The 27,701-nt window shown below is 44.3% G+C and overlaps 1 pseudogene across 1 annotated transcript in view; it reads right to left on the reverse strand.

Annotated features, from left to right (window-relative positions):
* Positions 1-2,388: 2,388 nt before the first annotated feature.
* The window catches only part of LOC146348724 (disks large-associated protein 4 pseudogene), a 277,479-nt pseudogene continuing 252,166 nt past the window's right edge, over positions 2,389-27,701 (reverse strand). The window contains exons 3-4 of the transcript XR_014790706.1: positions 17,365-17,436; positions 2,389-3,577 (exon numbers count right to left, since the gene is read on the reverse strand). The product of XR_014790706.1 is annotated as a disks large-associated protein 4 pseudogene (transcript). The remainder of the gene's footprint in view (positions 3,578-17,364; positions 17,437-27,701) is intronic.

The raw sequence follows: 27,701 nt of genomic DNA on the forward strand, positions 1-27,701 counted from the left end.
TTTGATAGGGGAAGGCCACAAGCCTTTCTCCATGCCAAGTTTTTAATGTGTGTTTTTATCAGCCCAGAAGGCTACTTGGCCCTTTCTAGTCAGTGCAATGCAATACCAGGGAGCTATCCAAGCAGCTAAATGACCTGATTCCTTCTTTACCCTAGCAAGCAGAAAATGGGGATGCTTTCTGCCTTAATAACTAGGAAACAGTAGTGGCCATCTTGCCAAAACACCTTGCTGTTTCACCTGGGGAGGTTTGAGCTGTTTTTTTTTTTTTTCTTAGCATAGAATTATGTTTTGTGTATAAAGTGTGACAGCTGCCAAAAATGGCAGCACGTGTATAATTCCTCACTCCTCCTCTGTAACATGTAGAACAACTTAGGGCCAAAACAGGCATTACTTTAAGTGAGTGTCTAGCAGCAATGTCTTTTTTCATTTTTACTCTAGAGTAGGTGCAGGGCTCCAATCTGGATCAGGACCCCTAGCATGGGGAGTAGTGGGGCTTGTAAGAGCATGGGGAGTAGTGGGACCCCCTGCAACTACTCTGCAGAAAAAGAAAAGAAAAGCTGCTAGACATACATTAGAAGCAATGTCTGTTTTGGTCCTTAGCTGTATCCTAAGGTCATAATGTTGCATATTTTCCTGCTTCTGCACATGGCAGCCAATGACAGTGGTAGTGGGTATGGGGAAATGCACAATGTTCTGGTATCTGGTAAATGATCCTAGACACTATTATGTGGGGGTGGGGGGGGCAGAGAGGGAGAATAAACGTGTGGTTGCCATTTTTGACAGCAGACTGATGTTATGTAAGATGGTGTAATACCTTTAGAGAGTATTATGTTTGACAAAGTTTGAGAATCTGGGTAGTCTGACAAGATACAGTAGAAGACAGAGGGTTGGATCCAGACTTATACTTGGAGTAGACCCATTGGAATCAATGGGACTTACCTTTGTCCTGATGAACGTCCCATTGATTCCAATGTCTCTGCAGACTAAGTCTGGATCCAACCCAGAGCAACTTTATTTTAAAAAGTTGCATGAATGGAAATTCTGCCAGGTGCAGCTTCTGTTACCCCTGGGAGCTTTGTGGCATGATAAATTGCCCTTTCCGAAAAGCCCCCTTCTACAAAAACCATGCAGAACCTCTGTTTCTGTATTGCATTGGGTTACCCTAGAGCCCTGCTTACCTTTTTCCTACTGGCCCTTATGCCTGTTGGACTACATATCTCATAAAGGACAGTTATTCATGTGAGAGATATTACCTCAGAGATTCGAGCCAGTCTCCGTGTTATCTGATTTGTGGTGAGCTGCTGCCTTGAGGTTGCTTTGCGCCCCGCTGTAACGTGTAGCATTGCCTGACACATGAACACTCTCAGTGGAAAATGTCCATGCCCATGCCAGATGTTCTTGTGTCACTACAGGGAAGCAGCTCTCCACAGGCCTACAAGAGTAATGCAGCAATGTGGAGCTACAAGGCATAATGTTTGTGCCCAAATGGAAACTTAGGGGAATCGACCTAATTCAGGTTTGGCTGGAATTGACCACTTTGTTGTAGAGAAATCTGAGTTTAATAACAAGGTATGCTCTGAGGCAGGGGTATCCAGCCTCTTTCAGGCTGAAGGCAATTTTGGAGAAGCACTCAGTGGTTCCATTACAGTGGTGGGTGGGGCTGAAGGCAAAAGGAGGCAGGACCAAAAATACCAGCATCTTTTAGCTGAAAGCTTTTACTGCCAGGAACAAGGGGTGGGGGGAACATGCAAAAGCTGGGAAACCACCGAACAATAGGCAGTAGGGGGGGAAGGGGGTGTGGCCATGTGGAGAATGCCAGGCCAGATTTGGTCCACAGGTGTGAGGTTCAACACCCCAGCTCTAAGACAACATGCTTTAGTGAAGCATCATTAATGAACTAACACCCAATTCCTCCACACTTAATGAGTTCAATCCTGAAAAAACTAGCAATGATTAGACCCCATTTCATTTAATGAAGCATCAGTTGTGGCTCAGTCTTACTCCATCGCTTTAAACAGGACATGCACCCTGATTATGCCATTAATTATTATTCTCTTTTGCTGGATTGTCCTCCACAAGTTTAGCATCAAGATAGTAGTTCAGTAGTAACTGCAGCAACAGCTGTATTCCTTCTAGACATCAGACCAGAAGAGCCTTCTCCAATCTGGGGTCATCCTGTTGTGTTGGGCTACATCTTCCATCATCCTGACATCGCCAGATGGCTGGGGATGATGATAGTTGTAGTCCAACACACCAGCAAGCACCAGGTTGGGGAAGGCTGGACTAGAAGACCTCTTGATTCTAACCTTAATGTGCAGGTTTCTATCGCAAATGTCTCATCTAGCTCTATTTCTGCCCAGGCAAGAACGGAGTAGGATGGCTTGAATTAATGAATACATAGGATGATTTATTTATTTAGTTACAACCCCATAACTTTCCTGCCAAAAACACCCTTGGCCACACTGAATCAGAATACCCTTTATAAAACATTCATGCAACTGGAAGAGGCCCCGAGCACAGCACCCACCTGCAAGTACTGATAGGCTAAATCTTGATGGCAGGACTTGGATTTCAGCAGAGCTCTATCGATGGTAGCGGAAGCCTTTTGGCACATTTCCCGGGCATGGCTAAGTGTGAGTGTGGACCAGGAGCCTCTTTTGATGTAGTTGGACTCGCTGCTGATAGGGATATTGGTGCAGGGGGTGACCTTGAGGTCATTATTGCTCTTGGAGGATTTCAGCATGTGTTCGCTGATTGTGTTGTAAGCATGCATGAAGTACCTAGGCTGGCTGTGATCAGGCTGCCTGCCAAGGGTCATGAGGCCCATAGGGTTACGATAGTTGCAGGTGTCACTGTCCAGATTGTCATCTGAGCTCCACCAGCCTGATATGTTGGATCTGGTCCTGCGTTTCGTCTCAGTGGTTTTTGCCCGGTCCTTACTCTTGCTCCTGCGGTTCTGCTTTGAGTCCTCTGCTCCTTTCTTGCCATTCACGCTGCCTTTGGAGGCACCCTCCAGGGATTGTGACTTGGCAAAAAGCTTTTGGACTGAGTGAACCAAGTGCCGGATCTTTCCAGGACTCTCGCTCCGGTGCTTGGTATCAGAGCTTCTCTGGAACTGGAGAGTGCTAAAGCCATCTCTGTGGATGGGGAGTTGTTTCTCAAACTGGTCTAGCAGGTTGGCAGGGAGCCTGTTGATCTTAGTGGCTTGGGCATGGCTTGGGAAGGGATTCTCATCTGGCACCTCAAAGTGGGAGTTGTAATGGATCCGTGGAAATGTGCTGCTATTGGAAATCTGGTTGTTCAGTGGAAGGAGGCAGTCACTGTGGAGGGAGTTTGGAGCAGAGAACCGAGGGTCCATTGTGTAGGAGTCTGTGGGGCTGAGGAGATAAGGGTTCCTGTCTTGGGTGGCATAAAGAGAGTCTTGAGGAGAGTCCAGGTTATCAGAGAGATGGCGGCTTCTGTTATCTCCTAACCCCTTCATGGCACTAGGGTTTCCTAGAGCATTGCTTCTGGAAGATGGCGTTGAGGATACTTCAGCCCAGTTCCTTGGTCACTCTCTCTCCATTGGGAGATCGTCCTAGAGCCAAAAAAGAAACAGAGATTGGTAAGTGATGGACAATTGCTTTTTCAGTATTTTTCTGTCCAACAATCTAATACACACTGCTACCAGATATATATATATATATATATATATAGAGAGAGAGAGAGAGAGAGAGAGGGAGAGAGAGAGAGATGATGGACACTATGGTATCCAAGAGACTTATGAACTGGGACAGTCAATTTAATATACCACATAGGTTTAAGCCACTCCATTTTGGTCATCCCCCCTTTGAAATCTCAATAGGACATCTGCTTGATTTCATTAGCAAATAATCATAAGTTCTCCTAGCATATTAAGCTGACCCCCATGTAGAATATGCTTCCAGTTGTTCTCATCTGACATCAGCTCATCTTAATTAGCTGAGAGTGTGAAAATATTTTGCAGCTTGCTTCAGGGCATATTAAGTCATGAATTCAAATTAGTGAAAAATCCATGAATTCTACATGTAGTTGATTTATAATAACTACAAATGGAAGGGAGCTCTGGAATTAGCCTGAATTGCCATAGATTAATCTGTCCCATAGGAAAACTCTGAGCTCAGTATTTAGAGCTCGTTGGGGTTAAAGGTATAAGGAGAGCATAAGAAGGACTTCAACAGCCTGATTCATACCCAATTAAGCCAACCAGACGTAGATTTAAGGCAATTAATCAAACTGAAATCAATGGGACTAAACAAGCTTAAATCCAAGAATCAAGCTGTAAACAAGTATGAATGGGTAAAGTATCTATTTGTTCCTGACATGGTTAGATATAAGTTTTGCAAGCCTCATATCTCAGTCTTGACTATTGGAGCATGAAAGGGCTGTGCCTTGATAACTGCTTGCAGAAATATGAAAGGCAATGTTATTCTTTTATTTGCATCCTTACAAATGTTGGCTTGCCAACTGCTTTGGTTTGGCTCCTGTTCCATTCCTCATCATGCTATTGTGCATTAGGCACTCCAGAATCTAGAGGGAAGCAGCTGCAAGGTGCTCTCCAATTTGCTGCTATTGCAACGATAAGACTGTGAATGAGATCTTGCATTGAGATGAGGCAAATGACTCCAGGAGTAGGCAGTTGGGTCAGCATAGCAATGGGCCATGATTTCCCCTGCAGCAAAGCTAACTGGACAAACAGAAAGGTTAAGGATGATTCAGGAACATCAATCATGCTTCTGGGCTCTGGAACATCCATATGGAACTGCCCATAAATATGTATATAGGAAAGAAAGAACACAGAGTGCTCTGCACACAATTCCACATTAGTAAGAGCTTTTGCAGCTATTCATGCTAAGATAATTGCCATCAAATCTTCCTTCCTGATTGCTGCAAGCAATTAGCTCCTACCCTAGAGCAAAGAGATTCTTTCATCCTTGTGGAAATAGCTGGGATAACCAGGTGCATTACTGCATTTTCATGGCTGCTTTCTTTAGAAGTGTTACGTATTTGATCACCATCATCAGAAGTGGGAAATAATCTTGATGGGCCATCTGTCCAGCTTGGCTAGCTTACAAGGTCACAATTTTGGATGGCCTGATGTAAGACAAGGCATATGTTTTGTACACTACTTGACATGTCATGGGGGAAAGCCTATTCTTTGTCAGTATGACTGTAATGTCATCACTGCCACTACCTGACACAGGGCACAATCATCCAGGATGTTCCCCTCCTGCCCAAGCTCCATTGGAATGAATGAATGAGAGATGTGCAAAAGCACAGATTATATGCAGTTTGCAGTTATTTCCGTGGGGTTTAGGATGAACAGCATCCAAGCAGATGGTGGCCACATTTGTTGCTTGCCTTCCTTTGCTTGTCCCACTTGATATGAAAACACTTAAAAGATGAGTCATTCTATTTTGCTGATAGAATTTTTGGCTGTTGTCAGGTCAGGTCACCTATCGCAGCAGGGATGTGCAAAGATCAGGTTCCCCCGTCTGATGTATGGCAGAGTTTATAAAGCACATGGTTTATCCTACATCAGGCCTGTAAGATAGCTAAGCTGGTCCAAGGACTGCAACTGGAGCTGATCACTCTTCTTTTAGTAGAGCCAAACAACAAAGGGCAAAAGAGGCAGAACTCCATTCTCTCTTAGCTTTTTATGCTGAAGATCCTTTGCTAAGGCTCAGACCTGTGCCAGATTCAAGAGGGGCCTGTGCCACCGAATGGATTACCTGAACAACTTCCCCTTTCTTGTCTAAGGGCTAAACTGCATGTTATGTTAAATGCTCAGTGTGCAGGTGATCTTAATGCTTTTCTTTACTTTAGTAAATAAATGGAGGCCAATGGAGGGTTTTGTTTTTTTTTTAAACCCTACATATTTATTTATTCATTTATTATTTTATTATTGTATTTATATCTCGCCTTTTTTCCTCTTGCAAGGAACCCAAGGCGGCTTACATTATCATCCTCCTCTCCATTTTATCCTCACAACAACAACCCTGTGAGGTAGGTTGGGCTGAGAGTGTGTGACTGGCCCAAAGTCACCCAGTGAGCTTCCATGGCCAAGGGGGGACTAGAACCCAGATCTCCCAGCTCCCAGTCCAACATTCTTGCCACTACACCACAGTGGCACCATATATATATGTGTGTATATATGGGATATTTAAGGGGGAAAAGTGGCTGGGTGGGAAGGTTTAACTGCCACTACCTACACACAGTGGTCTTGATCCAGATCAGTGTCCTGTGCACTTACACTAAAGTAAATTAAAATGGTAGGATCACCTACACACCAAGAGTGCATAACGTCTTTCAGCCTGAGGGCTGAATTCAATTTCAGATACGCTTTCAGGAGCCACATTGCAGTGGTGGCGGGAAGCCAAAGGCAAAAGGGGCAGGGACAAAAATATAAAACATACTGGCATATTTTAGCTTAAAGCTCTTACAGCCAGTAACTAAGCCATAGGAGCAGCATCTCAACCTTTTGGGGGTGGGGTAGGGGTGGAACTGCACAAAAGCTGTGAAGCCACCCAACAATCAGTGGTTGGGGGAAAGTGGGTGAGGCCAGGGGAAGGGGGTGTAATCATCTGGGGAACCCTGGTGGGCCAGATTGGGACCCCAATAGGGTTGGATTTGCCCTCTGGGCCAGAACTTCTGCACCCCTGACATAGACACTATGCATGTAATATAACAAGTAGGTTAACTCTCAGCCAAGTCATCAGGCTATTGTATCACAAAAATCTCCAGGCCAAATACAGTCTTCTAGCCACGTATGCTAAGCCACCACTCTATAATCTTCTGGTTTTGTTGCCTGCCTTGGATTACAAGTCTGGGGGTAGGGTTTGTCAGATACATGGCAGACCACAGTATAAGAATATAAGAAGAGCCATGCTGGATCAGGCCAAACTAGTCGGGCATTCTGTTCCCACAGTGGCCAGTGAGATGCCCATGGGAACCCCACAAGCAGGACATGAGCACAATAGTACCCTCCCACCCATGTTTCCCAGCAGGGCTTGTGCCAGGCTTCAGGAGGCCCTCAGGCATGGTGGTGCCGAAGGCCCTGCTTTTGCTGCCACTGCCCACCCCCTCCACTTGGCACCACTGCCAGGCATTGTGGAGACTGGACAGGTGTTTCCAGGAGATTGCCTGTGCCGCAGGTGATCTCTCAGGATACCTTTCCTCCAGAGCAGCCACCTGTCCTTTGTGAGCTTTGGCTAAACAGAGGGTGGGCAACTGCTTCACAGGACAGGGAGCTGCTCTGGAGGTGTCCACGGAGATTGCCCTTGGCACAGCTGATCTCCTGGGGGAATTCTCCGGTCTCCACAATGCCTGGCTCTGAGAAAGGACCCTATTGGAGGCAGGCATTTGGGCCTGAAGAGCTGTGCCGGCCATTTTCTCCTGCCGATGCAGCTCTCCAGAGGACGAGCGGTAGAAGGGAGTGGGTTGGGCCCTTCTGAGCCCATGGGCCCTCAGCAGCTACCCAGGATTGCTGACCCCTGATGCTGGGCCTGTTTCCCAGCAACTGGTATTGAAAGGCATGCTGGAGATAATATATAGCCAGCATTGCTAGTAATCATTGATAGCCTTATCCTCCATGAATTTGCCTAATCCCATTTTAAACCCCGTCCAAGCTGGCAGCCATCAGTACGCTGTGTGGCAGTGAATGCCATAGTTTAACTATGTGTTGTGTGAAGAACTTCCTGGTGAGCTGCATTTCACTTCAGTCAGTCACTAATTCTGCTGGCTTCTCCTTTACACAGTGATTGGATGTAGCACATCTTGCTAGTTCCTGCTCTTCATGGGAAAACATTTAACTACAGATGATTAGAGCCCCTTTCAGGTGGTCAGTGAATGCACATGAAGGGGGAGTGTGCTCATGCACTGTGCCTGCCTCTGGCCTATGTGCATTCATCAAGCCAGTGCATGTACGACTATAAGTGTAGGCTCTATAACAGCCTTGCCCAGCCTGGTGCCCTCTAGATGTGTTGGACCACAGCTCCCATCATCCTCCAGTATTGGAGGCAGTATGCCTATGTGCACCAGTTGCCGGTGAACACAGGTGGGAGGGTGCTGTTGTACTCGTATCCTTCTTGTGGTTTCCTGGTTGACAGCTGGTTGGCCACTGTGTGAACAGAATGTTGGACTAGATGGACCCTTGGTCTGATCCAGCAGGGCTCTTCTTATGTTCTTATGTTCATGGCCTTTGTCCATACTGAGTGCAGATGATGGGAGCTTTAGTCCAACCCATCTGGAGGGGACCACATTTGGGAAGCTGGATCTATACGAATCATTAAATGAATGGGGGTAGGTGGTTGGAGGGCAGGGCCTTACTGCTGCGAACCCACATCCCCTCCCCTGAGTGCATTCAGTATACACATTTGAAGGGCTGAAAAGAGCCACTGGCATTAATTTGGGATGTCTCGATCTGGGTGAGAGATGGGCAGTGGACTATGTTCTTCAGGTACTCTCAGTTATAAAGGCCTATATGGCACTGGGATTATATTTTTTTCTTTATAAGACAGCTTTGTACCTCAATTAGTTTGACTCGAGTATCAACTAAGTCATTCAACACTGTTCATCATGGGAACTCCTCCTTTGGAAATGGTTGCTGGGTGGGAAGACTAAACTATCAGGAGAAAGCATTTCCCCTTTCTCTCTCTTTTCAGCAGAGTCATGCTTCAAACTCTGAACAAGCAGTTACCCCATGGAGCAGATAAGGAACACTGCAAGCTAAGCAAGCAGCCATGAAAGAGGGTCGAGTGAGACAAAGCTGGCCAAGGGCCAGCATGCTGCCAATTGGAGGATCTTTGGCATCGTATCCCTTCTCAAGTCCTTGACTCAGTAGGTGACATGGAAGTGTATATCTATTCATAGATACAGTCAGGGCCAGAAATATTGGAACATCGGCCAATGGGTTAAGCTCCTTGGGTGTCTGTCAAACTGAGCTGCCTGGCTGGGTGAAAGCAGGAACCCCGCTGAGAAGCGGCTGCTGACTCTGCACTGAGCTTTCCCGAGGGCATAAATCACAGACACTTGAGCAAAGGGCGATCAGGAAAACAACAACAACCCCAAACAGAAATACATAATGTACACAGGCAGAAGCTTTGATCAGCGTGGGGTGAAGTACACAGTCTAAAGCAGCAAAGTCCCAAACTCAAGAGGTGCTGCATCAGGAATGTATTTGAAATGTCAGGATATAATACACCGAAGCTGAGGACTGGGGCTGGTTTTTAGAGAGCCTGCCTTTACAGGGAATGCTTAAAAGAAGAAGGCTCATAGGAAATCCTGGGATATACAAAACATTCAGGAGTCCAGCATGGACAGTGCCCATACACTGAAAATGGCAGGCAGCAGACTTAAGACAAGTATTTCTGGAGTTGTCACTGGATGACGTGGCCACTGGTTGTAACATCTGACAAGTATAAGTGGCTTTTATTTTCTTTTTTAAAGGTTTAAATTAGACCATGTCCTACAAACTGGTCACATGCAGACCTAGGGAGTGCCACAGGAACGGTGCCGCTACTGTTTCCTTTTTAAAGGTTTCTTTTTTAAAAAGCAAAGATGGGAAGAGATAGAACAGGAGAAAGAAACAATAAAAAAGAAGAAATATGGGCATAGGTTATGTATGCATCTATACAGTCAGGGCCAGAAATATTGGAACAAGGATAACTGTTTTGGCAGTTGGCCTCTGTACACCACCACATTGAAGTTGAAAGGAAATACACCCAGATGGGAGCGAAGTCAGGACTTTCAGCTGTAATTCAAGGGGTTGGACAAAAGTGGGGCACTAACCATTCAGGAAGTACAGCCAGTGGCATACACACACACCCATCGTTGGTGGCTCATAAGTAATGGAACAAACCAACATCATTTCAAACTTAAGGATTGCCTTTAATACCTGGATGAAAATCCTTTGCAGTCAAAGACTGCCTGAAGTCTGGAACCCATGGACATGACCAAATGCTGAGTTTCCTCCCTCGAGATGCTTTGCCAGGCCTTTACTGCAGCTGCCTTCAGCTGCTGCTTGTTTGTGGGTCTTTCTGCCTTCAGTCTTGTCTTCAGTAAGTGAAAAGCATGCTCTATTGGGTGGAGATCAGATGACTGACTTGGCCATTGAAGAACATCCCACTTCTTTGCCTTGAGAAACTCTTGAGTAGCTTTTGCTGTATGTTTTGGGTCATTATCCATCTGCAATGTGAAGCGGCATCCTATCAGTTTGGCAGCATTCGGCTGAATCTGAGCACAAAGTATAGGCCTATACACTTCAGAATTCATCCTGCTGCTTTTATCAGCAGTCAGGTCATCAATAAACACCAGTGACTCGGTTCCATTGGCAGCCATACATGCCCATGCCATAACACTGCCTCCACCATGTTTGACAGATGATGTGGTATGCTTTGGATCATGAGCTGTTCCTTTACTTCTCTATACTTTTCTATTCCCATCATTCCAGTACAAGTTAATCTTGGTTTCATCAGTCCAAAGAATCTTATTCCAGAACTGGGCAGGCTTTTTTAGGTGTTTGCCGGCAAAGGCTAATCTGGCCTTTTGGTTCTTGAGCGTTACCAGTGGTTTGCACCTTGTTGTGAAGCCTCTGTATTTACATTCATAAAGCTGTCTCTTGACTGTAGATGTTGACAATGACATGCCTACCTCCTCAAGAGCGTTCTTGACCTGGCTAGATGTTGTGAAAGGGTTCCTCTTCACCATGAGCAGAATTCTGCAGTCATCCACTTTAGTTGTCTTCTGTGGTCTTCCAGGCCTTCTGCTGTTGCTGAGTTTGCCAGTTAATTCCTTCTTTTTCAGGATGTTCCGAACTGTTGTACTGGCCACTCCCACTGTTTCTGCGATCTCTCTGATGGGTTTATTTTGTTTCCTCAGCCTAATGATGGCCTCCTTCACTCGCATGGACACCTCTTTGGACCTCATGTTGGGGGTTCCAGTGAACAGCTACCAAATGCCAATGTAACTCTCAGAACCACCTCCAGGCCTTTTATCTGCTTGATTGGTCATGGGGTACCCAGGAAACAGGCCACACCTGGCCATGCAGCTGCTTGTCAGCCATTCATTCCATTACTTATGAGCCACCAATAATGGGGGGGGGGTGTATGCCACTCACTGTACTTCCTGAATGGTTAGTCCCCCACTTTTGTCAAACCCCTTGAATTACAGCTGAAAGTCCTGACTTCACTCCCATCTGGGCGTGTTTCCTTTCAGCTTCAATGTGGTGGTATACAGAGGCCAACTGCCAAAACAGTTATCCTTGTTCCAATATTTCTGGCCCTGACTGTATCTATGAATAGATATACACTTCCATGTTACAGGTTGGGATTAAAGTTAGGTCCTGGGTCTGAAATAGCTGGACTACTCACTTTGAAATGACATGGAGGACAAATCTATTAGTGAAATCCTCCCTTTTCAAAGCCATTACCTCTGACTGTTAGATGCTGAACGCTAGCAACAGGGGATGAACATTGCTATTTTATGCTGTTTGCAAACTTCCTTGAGACAGCAATCAGCCAGTATGGTCTGTGGGTAGATAGAATACTGAGCTGGATGGACCACTGATATGGGCATGACTGGTATGAGCTTGTCTTATGTAGCAGAATATTACTGTAGGAGTACTATGCTGTATATGCTCCCAATTAGTCCAGTTGCTTCAGGAAGCAGCAAATATGCACCAGCACATAGCAGTTTTAACTCTGCAGTAGTGGGGAAAAGAAAAGAAAATCTAATGGGCAATGTGCTTTTACTGCTGGACAGGAAGCTCAAGTGGCTTGTGTTGAATGTGTCACGTTTTCTTGCATTTCCAACTCCAAACAGGATCTCCTGCATCTCCTGCCTCCTCCTCTCCAGCTGTGAAATGTACATAGGAGGGAGGAATATTTCAGACGTTACACAGAACTGCAGAAGAGGAAGAGCAGCTGTTATTGCTTCTCCATAACTTAAGAAGCTTTGTTCTCTCTGTGTGAAAGGAGGTATATCTTCCTGTTATAATTTGAAGAACACTCCTCTCCTGCAGGAAAAAAAAGCCTTTGTGCAGAGGTTACTGGCATTAACATTCCTCTTGCACTTTGCACCCATATTTGCATGTAGTGTTACCACCACATTTACCAGTGATCCATGACCCAGGCCTGGTGTGATAACTTTGGCTAAATACAATGTTACTGTGTGCATTTGAAAAAATTTTGAGGGTAAGTCCTTTACGTGAGTCCATCACTGCATCTTCTTCAGCTCCAAGATGCCACAGTGTGTTTTTCCCTCTTGTTGCTATTTCAATTTGCTCACTCCCATCAACAGTGGTCCAAAATGCAGCACCACTAAGCCCATGGCAAATATGTTAAGATGGTGACAGACAACTACAGCTGGATAGGTTTAGGGTTTCCATATCCCCTTCTCCATAGCCCCATGATGGTATCCTTCCAGCTCTTTCAAGCTCCAAGAGCTGCACTCCTAACCATTAGCTTTACCACTGCAATCAAAGTTCTGACAAGCTATTACAAAGCTGCTTCGGTTTTATTTGGGTATACAGGGTCAAATGAGGGATGGATGAATCTGTCAGTTTGGGCTTCTCTCAGTTTCTCATTTTCCAATTCTAATGCCAGTTCATCCTAAACACTGAGATTTTTAAAAAGTTTGCATTAAAATTTGTATGCATTTTTATGCTCATTTCTCCTAATACATGCAATTTTATATGCACTTCTGCCTAATAGGCACACTTTTTGCAAGCAATTTTCCTAATATAATGCATTTTTGAACATTATTTTCACTAATCTACACATTTTTTGTATGCATTGTTTGGAGAACTCCATTGCAAAATCTGGAGAAGTGTGAATTTCAAAGAAGAACTTGAGTTTCCTCCTTTTTTGAAAGACTATCTGTGTCATCTCTTAAATGATGCTTTCTCTAGCTGAACTATTGCTGGATCTTGCAGGGGCACTAAAATTGGATTTTGAGCTGTGCCACTGCCAGTACAAATCTGACTGAAGTAATTACATTTCTAGTGGTAGGATCTATCAGTAAATTAAAATATTAGTGGGAATGCAGGCTCAGGGTGGGACTTTGCAACAGGTGTGCCTCTAGGAGCCCAACATTTAAAGTCAGGAAATCCAGTTTATTGATTAATCATTACAATATCAAGGACAGACTCACAGTGCATTAATTAGTCATATCTGTGTCCGGGATGGGTAGTTAGGTCTCTCACTCACTCATTCACACACCATGTGAAGCACACAACTAACACACACACACACCGCCATTCCATGCTTTACTATCCTGCAGACACACACCACCATTCCATGTTTTACAACGCTTTTATATTCCTGATATATTGTAGCAAAAAAACCAAACAATAAACCCTGTTGACAAACCCTGATTTGAAAAAGAAAAGAAATACTCTTAAGCATGTGCAGTTTCACATTTTAAAATCACTTAAATCATGGCACCGTCATGACTACAGGAATAAAATGGAGTTTGCTTTTGCTGCCCTGATTTTGGGGAATAAGCACCTTTTTGTTGTAGAAAAGGGTAATATATTTTAAAAGTAAAGACAATATGATGAGCATCTGTCACCATGTTCATGCCTGGTTGTCTGCCCCCTTTTATAAAGAAGAAAGGATGCTGCGGTGACCAGCATCAACCTGGTGGGTCCTGGCATGCCCATGATGGTTCAGATGCTGATGCCTCCAATCTCTGGGTGGTCATTTGGGGCCCTGGACTTTGGGCTTGAGGTCCAGCCCTAGCTGCACCACTGGATATTATTGGATGGTCGAGAACATCTGGATCTCCCTCACTCAATGTGATGGCTTCTCATGGCCCTGGCTGCCTTCTTCATGCCGTTCTGCATGTACAACTTATCTTTGGCAACCACCCTAGTAGGGCAAAACAGGAAGCAGCCTTTTCACAAAGCAGCCTTTCCTCTGAGACAGATTATGTTGTTTTATTACATTTCAATTCCCTTTTGCAATCTTTAGTGCATTTCAGAGAGGCACAAAGAGATGAAGCCTTTTCTCCACCCCCCCTTTTTTTTCCTATTTGGGAGGATGAAAAGCATAAAATTAATTTTCTCAAATCCTTGATCCTTACAGCTTGCAAATTTATCAAGGTCTGTGAGCAGCAGTTTAAGTCACACACTGGTTATAAAAGGGCATTCTGTGTGTGTGTGTGTGTGTGTGTATACACATGCTTGTGTGTGTTTTACTTCAGTCTTACTGGGTGCCAAGTTCTCCCTGGTGATGTCTGATGAAGGCTTCTCCTACCTATGGCTTCTCCTACCTTCTAAATTCCCCCCCTGGAGGTTGGCATCTGACATTATCATGTATTCATGATAATGAATACATGATAATACACATTACACATATACACATATACACATATACACAATACACATATACCCCTACGCATATAAGATAGGGGATACTTGGCTACTCAGGTCCTTCAATGTATTCAGTCTGCAACTCCTTAAGCACTTGCCTGTGTTCTGGTCCCATCCCTTGCCTTGTCCATCACTGCTAACATCCATCTCCATTTTTTAACAAGTTTATTGGAATTATGGGCTACAATACATTCTCTGAATACAGAGCGATAATTTGTCAGCAGCATTTAAGAATAAAAGCAGGAGAAGGGAGAAAGAGGGAATTAAAGGAAGGCAATCATTGGAATGGGATTAGAATTAATTTAGAAAAACACAAAGCCTCTTAACTAGAAACATCACCTTCTGTGGCATCAACAAATACCAATGATAAATTGTGTCTCCTTTTATTTTCTGGAATACTCTTGCTGGTAGATGTTACTAATTAGAAATGGAGTATAGGGTAGACATACATAATGTGAGCAGTGGAGGTAGGCAAATATGATAATGGGAATCATATTGTATTGTATTGTATTGTATTGTATTGTATTGTATTATATTATATTATATTATATTATATTATATTATATTATATTATAAATACCCTACTCGTCAACAGAGGTGGGTTCCCAAAGTGTTGCTTACAGTTAAAATCCACAAAAAGACAATGTAACTAGGAAAGATTGGTGTGGGGAGAAGCAGTCTCTTCTGGGGTCTGGGTAATTAGGCTGAGTGAGGCATCCACCTCTGGCAGAAGGTTTTGGGTGTCATGAAAGGGCAACAAAATGTTTGTTATTTAATTTATCATTGTTGAATTTTTACTGCCAAGGAGTGGGAGAGGTACTTGTGGGGTTTTCTGCCTCAAGGGCCAAAATAACTTGACAGGCCTTGGGTACTACACAGCTTAAAGTGGGTGGCTGGGAGGGACCATTTGCTGGTCTGCCTCAGGCAGCAAAATGGTCTTGGGCTATCCCTGGGGCAGCTGGCAGTTAGTGGTATTGCTCCTCCCTCCAGAGGTAAGGGGCAGAAGGAACTGCAGAAGGACTCTAGGGATGACTGATGCCAAAGACGCCAACCCAATCCCTCCATTGTATTTCAAGTATTTGTAAAGGAGCTAGATGTGCATAGTTAGGTGCCAGAAAGAGAATGGCACCTCCATTTTTATTTTACCCATTTTTCTCATGGGTAAATCAAATCAAACACATATAAGATAGGGGATACTTGGCTACCCCGTTCCTTCCATCTTTCTTCGTAGGACTTTGTTTCTAGTCCTCTGATCGTCTTTGTTGCCCTTCTCTGAACTTGTTCCAATTTATCTGAATCCTTAAACTGTGGCATTGAGAAATGGTGAGGTGAGGTCTGACAAGAGCAAAGTAGAATGAAACTAGTATTTCCCGTGATTTATACACTATACTTCTATTGATGCAGCCCAAAATAGCATTGGCCTTTTTTGCAGCCACATCACATTGTTGGCTCATATTTAGCTTGCGATTTACAACAATTCCAAGATCCTTCTTGCTTGTAGTGTGCATTTGGTTTCTTTTTCCTAGGTGCAGAACTTGGCATTTATCCCTATTAAATGTCATTCTGTTGTTTTCTGCCCAGCACTCCAGTCTATCAAGGTCACTTTGAATTTTGTTTCTGTCTTCAAAGGTATTAGCTATCCTGCTCAATTTTGTGTCATCTGCAAATTTGATCAGCATTCAAAGTCCCCCATTACTCCTACAACATGCTTTCTTGAAACATTGGCTATTTGCTTTTCAAAAGTTTCATCTTCATCTTCTCCTTGATTGGGTGGCCGATAGTAGACTCCGACCACCATGTTCCTTTTATTCTTTGCTGCACTGATTATAAATCAGATACTCTCGATGGGGCTACCAAGCTCATCTTCCTGTATTTCTGTGCAGAGATGTGTATTTTTAACATATAGTGCAACCCCACCTCCCTTTCTGTTCATCCTGTTCTTCTTGAACAAAGCTGATCAAAGCTACACTCTAGGACCTAGTTAGCATGACATGGTAAGCCACCATGGGTTAATTCACCCACTGGGGCTCTGTGTTGTGCGCTAGTCACCATTTTGCATATGCAAGCTGCGGTGGGGGCACGCTGCAGCTTGTCATGCGAACCCAGCAAGGGTGGGTTGTTGCTGTGATTAACAAACCACCCTCAATCAATGGGCTGTTTTAGGGTTGTGGGTGGTTTGTTAAGCATGCCAACAACCTACCCTTACTGGGTTCATACAACATGACAAGCTGTGGTGCGCCCTTGCTGCACCTTGCATATGCAAAACAGTGGCTGACCTGGATCACGGAGTCCTGCGGGTGAATTAACCCACTGTGGCTTGATGTGACATGCGAACAGGCAGAAGTTGCTACACTCCAACAAAACTGGGCTGTGTCCCGTGACAGCTTATATCACAATACCTTTGTTACTCTTTTAAGATTACATAAGACTCTTTGTTGTTTTCACTGCAACAAGCTATCATGGCTACTCCACTGGAAATGGTCACAGATAAAATGTTTGTACTGTAAGCTAAACTGAGCTTATTTTCAGACAGAGCTGTAGAAAACCAGTGCGAGATCTTTTAACAGAAGTAGTGAAGGAGGGGTACCAGGATCAGACTCTAAACCATGCCCCCTTTTCAAAAGTGACAGGTTCCCTGCCCCTTGGGAGACCGGAAGTCCCGCCCCAGCCGGAAGTCCCACCTTCAGAAGTCCTGAGCCAGAAGGAGTGATCATCTGGTCAGGTCATATGACCTTCAGGGTCACCTGGTAGGGGTCATGTGACCCCTCTACAAACTCATCATGTCTACGAACTTGTCATGCCGCCATGGACCAATAGGAAGAGGTTTTAGAACCCTAACAGGTACAGGTGCAGAAATGCCCAAAGGGTCATTTCCAACTCATCCCTGATTGGCCCAGTGGGGTCATGTGACCCCTCTAAGAACTCGCCCCATCATAACGAACCAATAGGAAGAGGTTTTAGCAGAAACATCCTACCCCATCAGACAGTCAGAAGAGGTGCAGCCAGATTCGATCAATGTAGCCATTTAGCTTGTCCAGACATGTTTCCTGCATAGAGAACATAGAGATGCGAGGCACACTTGAATATTGAACCCCAGAAAGGCTGTAAGCTGAGTCACGCCTACATACTTTTAAAAAGAACTAGAAAGGGAGAGCCTGCTGTAGCTCCTGCGAATGTAAGAAGAAAAGATGCAGCTGTGGCAGAGAACATACTTGTAGACATTTTTACAGATTTCCTAGAAAATCTGAGGAGGCTATAAGCAGCCTGTTAAAACAATAAAGGCCATCTGCAATAAGCAGTTCAATAAAACTTTAAGGAAGGAAGGAACTTTACATCTATATAGATGTACTGCCACAAAAGTTATAATCGCAGTTTTCACAGAGCTACTAGGGGGGCAAGCCTTATGGAGACAGAAAAAGAGGTTTCCCAGTCAAAAAACATTTTATATTAAGTTCTCTAGCAGTGCCCCATCCTTCTTTCTTTCTGCAGAACGCTTGGTTTTATGTTTAAAACTTACTACAAGCTTATCTGCAATCTGACCAATCACCCTGAACATATTTAGAAAGCTGTTAAGGTTTCCCCCCCTAAACTATGCTCAAACCATAAAGTGACTTTTGAGATGAAGACACAGATCAAGCAAGACTACACAGAACTGTCAGGATCCACCTACTACCCCACATACTTTTGTTAGAGAGTTTTGTGTTAGTCTTGCTTAGCAGCACCCCTTCCTTCCTTCCTTCCTTCCTTTCTTTCTTTCTTTCTTTCTTTCTTTCTTTCTTTCTTTCTGCAGAGCACTTGTTTTTATGTTTATAACCTACCATAAACTTACCTGCAATCTGGTCCTTCACCCTAGATACATTTAAAATGCTGCTAGGGTTTCCCAAAAACTATGCTCACCCCTGTAAAGTGACTTTTGAGATGAAGAAGGCACAGAACAAGCAAAGGAGTCCACAGAATATCAGGATCCAACCACAATGTTCCCCTTTGTTGTTAGAAAGTTTTATGTTCTTTCTGTAGAGCACTTGTTTTTATGTCTAAAACCTACTATCTGGTCCTTCACCCTAGAGCAGGGATGCGTGGATTTCCTACCTTCCATCCCAGTTGGGAATCCGCCCAGGGGGGAGGTGAACCATCCCTCCCCCAAGAATCCTCCACTCCGTGCCGATCCTGCGGAGCTGGCCACTGGCTCTGTATCGTTGGCGATACGGCTGGCCGCCATTGCCATGCCATATTGCTGGCTGAGTGAGGGCTGACGCCGGACGCAAATGGCGTCCGCTACGCCATTTGCGGCCTTAAAGCTCTTAGATTAAGCTAAATGCAGTCGTAAATGGCTGCATTTAGCTTAATCTAAGAGCTTTACGGCCGCAAATGGCGTAGCGGACACCATTTGCGTCCGGAGTCAGCCCTCACTCAGCCAGTGATACGGAGCCGGTGGCCAGCTCTGCGGGATCGCTGTCCGGCTTCACGAGGATTCCGGAGGGAGATGGAGGTGAGTGCTCCGTTCTGCCATGGACTCCGGAGGCCGGATCCTTTGGAATCCGGCCTCATTGGAGTCTGTGGCAGATTTCTCTAACATCCCTATCCTAGACACATTTAAAATGCTGCTAGGGTTTCCCCAAAACTATGCTCACCCCGTAAAGTGACTTTGTATCATTAATTCCCATTTTGAGATGTAGAAGCCACCCCCGCAGATCATCAGGGTTATATTATTCAAAGTGTAGCAGCCTTTTATTTTCCCCCTGAGAAAAGAAGTAAGTGTTTTATAAAAAGCAGAAAAACAAAGATTGCAACATTTCAGATCTGAAGCAAAAGAATCCTTTTACAACGACTCTGTAAGAAAGACAAAATTAAGCATTTTGTAAAATCCATAAAAATAAAAGTCACAGGGTTACAACAGCCCCTCAAGGTAGACATGCTTTAAACACAGCTAAGATTTTGTAAAATAAAAAAATAATAAAAAATCAGGGGGCAGGAAGGGCAGAATCAAGAGGTGCTGTTTAGCAAGAGTTGGGGTGCGGAGACTATACTTTAAAATGGAAATAAATTCTCATTTTAAATGTGCTTTGTCTGTTTTGCTTGTAAACTAGCTGTTAGCAGCATGGTAAACTTAGTAATCCAAGCATCTGATCCTGGAGATTGTGGAGAGAAAGGTATCTCCAGTAGCCATGCCTTAAGCCTGTCAACTGTATTCATGGGTGCCTGGGAGGTGGATATGGTGGTAAAGTTGAAAGTAAGCATTTTTGTAAGAATCACAAGGGTTGCAACAACTCCGTAAGGTAGACAGAATTAAAGGTTGCCAAGTAAACCCTACTACATCCCTACATCCTGTGCTGTAATCCAATCATCACCCCCTGTCTATCCCAAAAGGTGGGGGTATATGCTGGTAGAGTTGAAAGGGAAAAGTAAGCTGCTTCTTTTTTTTAAGTGTTACGAATTACCCCAAAATTCTGCTGATCTGGGAAAATGCAGCCTGTATCTGGACCGGGACCAAGGTTTTTTGGTCTTGGAGAAGGGCAGAAAAACAGGTCCCGTAGGATGTTAAGGCCTTGCACAACCCTTTTGGTGCATTGCTCATTCCTTAATGTATGACACCTACCAATGACCTAGGGAGGTAGTGGGCTCTCCCACTCTGGACGCATTCAAGACGAGGCTGGACAGCCATCTGTCAGGGATGCTCTGACCTGGATTCCTGCATTGACCAGGGGGTTGGACTCAATGGCCTTGTAGGCCCCTTCCAACCCTACTATTCTATGATTCTATGATTCCTCCACCTCATTCTGAGACCTAAACAAAACTGCACTGGATAGCATTAGAAGTTATTCTGGGGCAGGGTCTGGCATAGCAGTTGGTTTTTGCACCCCAGGACCTTAGTGTGACCCCTTCATGGATCACTGCCTTGTTGTGGCAAAGGGGCTTGCGTAACTCAGTGAAGCCATATGCTATGCTGTGCAGGGCCACCCAAGACGGACAGGTCATGGTGGAGAGTTCTGACCAAATGTGGTCCACTGGAGAAGGAAATGGCAACCCACTCCAGTATTCTTGCCAAGAAAACCCACACCAAAAAAGATGTCCTTTTCATCATATTTAGCTTGTGATTGACAAAAGAGATGACGCCGGAAGATGAGCCCCTCAGGTCGGAAGGTGTCCAATATACTACTGAGGAAGAGCAGAGGGAATTTCTAAGTAGCGCCAGAAAGAGTGAAGTGGCTGGGCCAAAGCCAAAAGGACACTCAGCTGTGGATGTGTCTAGTGGTGAAAAGGAAGTAAGATCAATGAATCAAGGTAAGCTGGAAGTGGTCAAACATGAGATGGCAAGATTGAACATTGAAATCTTGGGAATCAGCAAACTAAAATGGACAGGCATGGGCGAATTTAATTCAGGTGACCATCATATCTACTACTGTGGGCAAGAATCCCTTAGAAGAAATGCAGTAGCACTCATAGTCAACAAAAGGGTGGGAAAAGCAGTACTGGGGTACAATCTCAAAAACAATAGAATGATCTCAGTACAAATCCAAGGCAAACCATTCAACATCACAGTAATTCAAGTCTACGCCCCAACCACTGAGGCTGAAGAAGCTGAGGTTGATCGGTTCTATGAAGACCTACAACACCTTCTAGAACTAACACCAAAAAAGATGTCCTTTACATCATATTTAGCTTGTGATCGACAACAATTCCAAGATTCTTCTTGCTTGTAGTGTTGTTGAGGCACGTATCCCCCATCTTGTAACTGTGCATTTGGTTTCATTTTCCTAGGTGCAGAACTTGGCATTTATCCCTATTAAATGTCATTCTGTTGTTTTCTGCCCAGCGCTCCAGTCTATCAAGATCACTTTGAATTTTGTTTCTGTCTTCCAAAGTATTAACTATCCCACCCAATTTTGTGTCATCTGCAAATTTGATCAGCATTTCTTGCACCTCCTCTTCCAAGTCATTAATAAAAATGTTGAAGAGCACTGGGCCCAGGACTGAGCCCTGCGGTAACCCACTCGTTACCTCTCCTCAGTTTGAGAAGGTCCCATTGATAAGCACTCTTTGAGTCCAGTTCTGTAGCCAACTGTGGATCCACCGGATCGTTGTTTTATCTAGCCCACTTTGAGCTAGTTTGCTCATCAGGAGATCATGGGGCACTTTGTGGAAAGCTTTGCTGAAGTCGAGGTATATGATGTCTACAGCATTCCCACGGTCCACAAGGGAGGTGACTTGATCAAAAAATGAGATCAGATTCGCCTGGCAGGACTTGTTTTTGACAAATCCATGTTTCTGACAAATCCATGATCAGCGTGTTCTCTTGGCAAAACTTTATTAGCCTTTGTCCTGCTTCATTTTGTATACCAAGGCCATGCTGGCCTGTTATCCCCGTTATTTCTTGACTTCCTACTTTAGCCTCCCAATCCCCTATGATGAAGAGGACATCTTTTTTTGGTGTTAGTTCTAGAAGGTGTTGTAGGTCTTCATAGAACTCATGGAGGCAGTGATCCATGAAGGGGTGAAAGATATACCCTGCAGGAATATGGCCATGTAATGGAGGAATCAAGATACTAGATATTTGAGATAGGGAAGGCCTCAAAGCTATTTCAGTGCAGCATCAATTTGTTGGCCCTCTTCACATGAGGCTTTTACCATGCACTTGTGGGTGGTCACTCATGGAAGTTTGCAAGTCCTTTTCATGACATCATCCACCTCCAGTGCCTCTCCTGTTGTTTTTAAGGTGTATTCCACCTTTTTTAAAATTGCTGAAAGTACAGTAATAAATATAAAATGCCATCAAAGATATTTCTGGATCACACAATATCACAGCACCATCTATGGCTGTATAAATGAAACTTATGGAACTTGCCCACAAAGGAAATGGCCAAAAAGAAAAGGGGGAATCACATGTATTGTGCTGATTGTAATCCCGTAAAGAGTCTGGAAGAAGAAGATCTGGTAAGGGTGCAGGATTTTGTAGAGATGCTCATTATCTACTCTGTTGACAAGATGAAGTCTCCAGTGAAGGGAGCTACCATTTCCCCAAAGCTGAGTCACAACTTAAATACAATTTTCCATAATGGAATCTTGATACTGTCAGCATAGAGCAGAGATGTAGAACCTCAGGCCCAGGGGCCAAATCCAGCACTCTGGATTCCCCAGATGGCTCTGCCCCCTTTCCCCCAACCACCAGTCATTGGGTGGTCTTGCAGCTTTTCTGCAGCTTTTCCCCATTCAACAAGGTTGAAATGCCTCTCCTAAGACTTAGTTAGTGACAGTAAGAGCTTTAAGCTAAATTTGCAGGCATTTTTGGTATTGTGACCACACCCCCTTTACCTTTGCCCCACCCCTTTGCCTCCAGCCCTGCCCATCGCTGATGTATGCCCCCCAAGAGTTTCTCTGAAATGGAATTTGGCCCTCTGGCTGAAAGAGGTTCAACACCCCTGACATAGGGAGAACAAAGCTTTAGAGAGAACAGAACCAGTGCACATTTAAATCTTTGCCCGTTCATGACCAGCTCATGCTAGGTGTTAAAGCATAGCTACAGAAAGCTGTGAATCTCAAAGTGGTAGATAAGCAAGTTCAGAAGATGCCTAACCTATGGTGCAACTAGACTTAGGGGGTGACATCCGTGTTTGGATCCCCTATGTTTTTTTGAAAAAAGTTTAAATGCACCTGTTGGGACTTTTCATCTGCACAGGAACCTTAACCCTCCCTCCCATGTTCTTTTTCCAAACTGAATCTCCCTCCATCAATAGCTGCTATTTGCTCCACATGGCAAAACAGAAGGCATTATATAGCTATGAGAGGGCACAAGGGAAAAGGATTAAGTTTCCCTCCTGCAGTCCTGATGCAGATCTGGGGGACAAGTGTGGCTGCATTTAACCTTAAACAAACAAACAAACAAACAAACAGTGGGAGGTTGAATCATGGATCTCCTGTTGTCACATCTAGTTTGGCCCTTAGCTCCCAGGCGGGGAGAGCTTTGATGGTTTCCTCCTGGGCGGAATCACACTCAAAGCAAGAAGGTGCTTCTGGGTAATTAATGTCCGACTGGTGAGGATGAGTCATACCTGTTGCAGCCTTTAGAAGCTGGCAGCGCGTGCATTCCAGCATGGAGCCTGCTGTTCAAAATGGAACCTAAGAGATTTGTGCTGTTATATCTAGTAGGGAGAGCTGAGCTAACTATGACACCATCCACAGAATTTGCAATTGCATGAATATAGTTTTTTAAGAGCAAATTGCAGGTGCAGCAGACCCAACCTTAATCCTACCCCCATTGAGGTTCTGATCCAAATCGGCCCTTCCCATGCCTGCTACTTATTCTTAAAAAAAATAAACCACATAATTGTTACTTACATAAATGGCACCATATTTCTTTTGGACCTGACATTACCATGCTCCCGTGCAGGCCAATTTCTGTAACCCTCTGCTGGCCACTAGGTACGACATACTTTGGGAAATGAAAATATTAGGTTACTATCCAATGTGAAATGATTACTAACAATTTCTGCATTTAGGGTGGCCATGTGTCCTCTTTTACAGAGGACAGTCCTCTATTTGAAGGCGTCTTCTATTTGAAGGGCTGTCCTGTCCAATTACTGTTTAAAGACAGTTGCCCATCAACAGTTAGCACCTGAACAGGTCAGCTGATCACAGTCTTCTGTAGTATGGTGAGCTGTCTCTCATTTCTATTTAAATTATAAAAATCTAATTGTGCATCTATATATATAAATAAGCATATGCAAATTTTATGCAAATTAATGTCTCCTTTTGTCTTCTTTTTTGGTGATGCATTTCCTCTTTTTTGGCACTTCATAACTGGCCACCCTATCTGCATTTGTAACCAATGTGCTGCTGTCTTTGTAGTGCAGAGTTCTCACAGAGCATTCGTCCTCTACATACATAGAGATTCCATGCAAGATGGCCAGGCCGAAAAAAACACCAGACCTACTGTGAATCTTGTTCCCTTTGGACTCAGACTGACAACTGTCTAGATCAATCACTCTAGCTGTGGCAAGCTGCTAGAAAGAGAACCACAGTTTTTCAAATCCTGAAAGAAAGAGTGATTCATGGGCAAATCCTAAAGACAACATGCAGACTAAGCCAGGTGGCATTCACAGACTGATCCACATGACAGGCATAATATTCCCTCACCAGCATGACTCCTAGCTCTCTCCAAATCAGCCAGTTTGAGAATCCGAGGCACAAACTATCTGATTATAGAAGCTCTGCGGGTCTTTGGGATTCACAGTTTTGGCAGCATCTGCCTGCTGCGCATCATCTTCCTCTCCTGGCAGACAAACTGGCATCTCTATGTTTTGCTCTCTGCCCCTCTTTTTCCATGCCCAGTTCTATAGTAAAGCCACAGGCTCACAATTCATTGGGTGGTAACTGTAGAACTCAGTCTGTTTTTCTTCTGCCTTGCCACCTTGTGAACTAATGATGAAGAAAGAAATGAGGATATCAAGCATAAATAAACCATGCTCATTATGCAGTGCAATAGGATCCCTGTCTCAGATGTGGCTGACTTTTCAAAATCAAGCCAAAGAGCTGAAAGTTAGGAGGTAGACAGTATCTGGAAGTCTCCCCTTGCCGGGGGGTGGGGGGAGAATCTAGCCTTGTAACATTTAATTTGCAGGGGTGTCTGGCTTTTTAATTTGTGTGTTTGTGTATGTGGGCAGGCCTGGTGTCAGCACATAGCATCCATGGGCAGTGGCAGAGCCCACTGCTGATGCTATGTGCTGATGCCAGATCTCCCTCCTTTAAACAAACCTCTTTGTGCTTTGCCAAAAATGAGGAAATGCATCACTAAAAAAGAGGGCAAAAGAGGGCACATAAAAGATGCATGTGCTAATTTAGTTGTATAAGGTAGTATCCAATGTTAGTCCTATGTAGAGTAGATCCTGTCAGGGTTCCCTTGATTCCCTCCTTCCTCAAACACTCACAAACACAAAAAGAGAGGCTTCAGTCTCACCCTTTTATTTCATTATTCACAGGTTCATTACAGATGCAAATCCTGGAAGACTCTCTGGCTACAAAGGAATGCCTCCAGGGGATTCAAATGGGAATAAACAAAAGTTGCCCACAGTTTGAAAGGGCCAGTTTGAAAGGGCTGCTGTCTGACTAGGCTAACTTAGAGAGGGAGGTTCCGCCCCTTGCCTGCTGCTCCCTTGTGTAGCCTCTCATGCATCGCTAACCGGTTCGAACGTCTAAGCTCTGCTCTGCCCCAACATTTCCCTCTTAGCTCTGCATCTCCGCCTGGCATCCCTTAGGTCACAGACCTCAAGCCCCTCCTCCTCCTGCTTGCTGCTTCTCACAGAGGGGGGTAAGGTGGAAGTTTTGTGCCCAGCCATCTGGGAGTTGGTAACCTGAGAAGCACGCCTACCCATATCTGAACTGGCTTGTGAAAATGCCTCCCACAATTCTGGCTGCTCCTCTTCTGAATCTGAGCTGCTAACTATCTCCCTGCACTCAGGATCAATCCTGACAGATAAATTGAAAAGGATGAGATTTAAGTTAGTCCCATGAATTTCAGTGGGGCAACTCTACGTAGGACTAACATTGGATACTATCCACAGAGGCAAATTTAGAAAGAATTACTTTAAGTTAAATAGAAATACAATACATCTCACCATAGTGGGGAAGAGCGTGACCAGGTGATCTGTGTGCCTGCTTAGTCTGCTGCCCAGGTTGGTGTACTAAAGTCTCCATATCCAGCTTGAAGTGCTAACTATGGATGTGCAACACCAAGGACCCTGCTGCTTGCCCTTCTTATGGTTCTTTATCTTTAAACTGGACTTTGGACAGCCCTTCAAATAGAAGACTGTAAAACAGGAAAGTCTACATCCCATACAGTGTGCACTGAGATGTGAAATTCAGTGTTTGTTTGATGTTGTAACCTATGTTACAGGCTTGAAACATGTGTACTGAATTAGCTATTCTATTTTCTTCATGCCCTGGTAACTCCAAAAACTCTGGAACTATCTATTGCTCGCTGATCTGGTTGCTAATACACAGAAAGCACAGTCCAGCAAAAGTTGGTCCTGGCAGCGATGTCCTGCTGAAAGCAGTGGAATCATAGAATAGTAGGGTTGGAAGGGGCGTATAAGACCATCCAGTCCAACCCCCTGCTAAATGCAGGAATCTAAGTCGAAGCATCCCTGACAGATGGCTGTCCAGCTTCATCTTGAATGCCTCCAGTGTGGGAGAGCCCACCACCTCCCTAGGATTTATAGGAAGAGGATTTATAAATAAAATTTAGATGTAAATTGATTTCAATTCAAAAGTATTTATAGAATCCTATTGACACGTAAGGCAGAATGAGATGGTAGAATTCTGGATTGTACCACTTCAGACTTCAGGGAGTGTTGGCAATATTTCTGAATGCTCCCCCCCCATTAAAACAAAAACAAAAACTCATCCTTCCTGTATGTAGTAATCTAGCACAGCAGGGAGAACGTTTTGGCATAGCTTTCTCCCTTATGTACTAGCTTACTACAGGCAGAGAGTTCTTTTATGTGGGAGAGCATTCAAAAGTATCACCCACCCACCGGCAGGCTGAAGTAGGACAGTTCAGAATGTTACCACCTCATGCTGTGTAATGTGTTGATCAGCTGTTAATCCTGATTTAATCTTTTTCCAGATTGTGCTAAATTCTATATATCTGTCTCTATCTCTATAAATACATGGACATCTACTTTTAGAGAGATATGTGAACTTTGCAATATATTAATAAATAGCCAGATAAGGAATACAAGATTTGTTGACCACAATATGGGTAGTTCTTCCCATTTTGGAAGTTTTAAAATGATACAACTATGGCATGTATGACGTAGATCTGCCTACACATACAATTTCAAATGCTCCCCAAATTAGCCAGGAACACTTAATGCAGCATTCAGCTGAGGCTGTAGCTTGTTTCAAGGGTGTTACATTAATGATGATTCAAAGAGTTCAGAATCTAATCACAGGGATAAAAATAGAAAAATTCTACTTATCACAAAGCATTACACAACAGGTCTTCCTCCAGCTTCTCTCTGCTGCTACTCAGTATCTCCCTGTGCAGTTCTCCTTAGCACCTGGAGTATTTTCTCTTGATTGCAAAAGAAAACATAATATTTGGGAGTGGGGAGGGAGAATCTCAAGGAAAGCCTTTTTGAGCTCCTCTAGCACTCTTTTATTCCAGGATTTACTGCTGGTACCAGTGGTGTATGACCTTATTCCATTTCTCCTTCTGGATGACCAAACCTGGTGCTGTGTGTCTGTAGCTGCATCAGCACCTAGCATGGTTGGGAACATGCCAGGGCCCATGGGCCATAGAGGCCTGAACCTGAGG

Source organism: Heloderma suspectum, chromosome 4 (assembly GCF_057233095.1).
Source record: "Heloderma suspectum isolate Gila_16-S chromosome 4, 16-S_ref, whole genome shotgun sequence".
Classification (NCBI taxonomy): Eukaryota; Metazoa; Chordata; class Lepidosauria; order Squamata; family Helodermatidae; genus Heloderma; species Heloderma suspectum.